General features: G+C 37.9%; 1 pseudogene; it reads left to right on the forward strand.

Annotated features, from left to right (window-relative positions):
• The first annotated feature begins 689 nt into the window (after positions 1-689).
• LOC141520422 (rRNA-processing protein FCF1 homolog pseudogene) lies at positions 690-1,281 on the forward strand (annotated as a pseudogene).
• Positions 1,282-2,324: the final 1,043 nt, after the last annotated feature.

Genomic DNA, 2,324 nt, shown 5'->3' on the forward strand with positions numbered 1-2,324 from the left:
GTATTTATTATTTATGAATGTCTTATGTATAACCAGTATTCAGGAGAAAAGGGGTGAGCTGATTGGCATAAGCTTAAACTAAGGGTTAGTTAATCTAAAATGGCTTTTGTAATGACTATAATGAGTAATGAAATTATAGTCTTAGACAAGCAATAATTGAGAAATAGGTTTAGCCTAATATTCCCAGGCAAGGGAAGGAACAAATATCTAGCTTTTGTCCTTCTGCTCCTAACAAGGAAGATGTTAGTGAAAGGTGGATTAAATTTCAGAGGTAACTGAAAGCCTCAATTAGACAATCCCTATAGAAATACATATCTCACATGGGCAAAGAATTTTACATTTATATATGTAATATATATTCTTATGTATGTATGCATGTATGTATATATGTATGTATCTATTTATCTTTCTAGGTCTCACACACTGTGAAACCAGCTTACTGATCTTTACTAATCACCTACATTTTAGATGATATCCTTATGTGGTTTTCTGTGTATAGACTATCACAAAAACCCTTTGGGTTATATGAAATTCTGATTCTGAGAAGACTGGGATTTAAAGATTTGTAATCTTATAGCACCAGGAGGAAAACATTGGTGTTTAAAAGGTGGGGTTTTGAAGTTAGGGAGAGTGACACAAACGCGCGAGCCTCCCTTCAGGACTCGGAGTGTGAAGGCCCCCCCCCCAACATGGGGAAACAAAAGAAAGTGAGGAAATATGCGGCCATGAAGCGAATGCTTAGTTTACGAGACGAGATTAAAAGAAAAAGATCAGTTAAAACCAAAAAAGAAAGAGAAGAAAGATCCCAGTGCTCTCAAGGAAAGAGAAGTTCCCCAGAACCCATCCTGCTTATTTTTTTCAATATAACACACAATTGGGACCCCCTTGCTACATTTTAGTTGATACCAACTTTATCAACTTCTCCATCAAAGCCAAGTTGGACTTAGTGAAATCAATGATGTCTGTATGCCAAATATATTCCCTGCATAACTGACTGTGTGATGGCTGAAATTGAAAAACTGGGGCAGAAATACCGAGTAGTTCTGAGGATTGCTAAGGACCCAAGATCTGAACGATTGTCATGCTCACACAAAGGAACATATGCAGATGATTGCTTAGTCCAGAGGGTCACTCAGCACAAGTGTTACATAGTGGCTACAGTAGATCGAGATCTTAAGCGAAGAATCTGGAAGATCTCTGGGGTTCCCATCGTGTACATTTCTAACCATAGGTTATAACATCGAGAGAATGCCAGATGATTATGGAGCTCCTCTATTCTAACATCAAGAGACTGAACTTCTGTGATGCCAGCCTACGAAATACCCATACTGTTAAAGAAACAACATTCTAGTCCCTCTCTTGTCATACTATGTAAAAGGGGGTTACAGACTCTTATTTTTTTAATCCTATTCCAAAATTATTTTTTATCTTAATGAAAAATTCATTTAATTTATACAGAATTTAATTTTGTTCAGATGTTTTTGTAGAATGAGTTTATTTATTATTATTTTTTTTTTGTGGAGCAGTGGGGTTAAGTGGCTTACCCAAAGGCTGAGTAATTATTGGGTATCTGGGGCTGGAATTGAACTCAGGGCCAGTGCTCTATCCACTGCATCACCTAGCCACCCACTGAGTTAATCTTAATTGTTTTATTCTTCTTCACTGCTTTAAGCTGGTACTTCTTCCATGTGCTTTCTTCCCTTCCCTCTATGAAGTTACTATGTATAATATTTTGTATTGGGAATTAACATATAAATGAGAAAAAGTATTGAAGCTGTCACTAGATAAAAGAAATTTTTCTTGGAAGAATGTGGTGCCAAATATCTTAGAATATATATATTTCAAACATCTAAGTAATAATTTCTAATTTGTATTAGAAGGATGAGTGGCAGCTGGGTGGTGCATCAGCTCTGGAGTCAGGAGGACCTGGATTCGGATTTGGCCTCGGGCACTTTAATGTTTACTTAGCTATGTGACCTCGGACAAGTCATTTGGCCCCAATGCCTTGCAGAAGCTGAAGAAGAAGAAGAAAAATGTATGAAGAAATACTTCCTTGATAATTATGCATATTGATGTCAGCATTCTGGGAAAATGTCTTAACTTTCTCCTCTAAGGGACCTTTTGAAAAGTGTTATTCATACCTTTTCTTACATTGCCTTCCTTTCTTAATAATTAGTCCTCCATTCAAAAAAGAGAGAAAAGGGGTGACTGGGTGGCGCAGTGGATGGAGTGCTGGACCCTGGGGTCGGGAGTACCTGATTTCAGGTTAGACCTCAGACACTTGGTGATTGCCTGGCTGTGTGGCCTTGGGCGGGCCACTTAAC

This window comes from Macrotis lagotis, chromosome 4 (genome assembly GCF_037893015.1).
Source record: "Macrotis lagotis isolate mMagLag1 chromosome 4, bilby.v1.9.chrom.fasta, whole genome shotgun sequence".
NCBI lineage: Eukaryota > Metazoa > Chordata > Mammalia > Peramelemorphia > Peramelidae > Macrotis > Macrotis lagotis.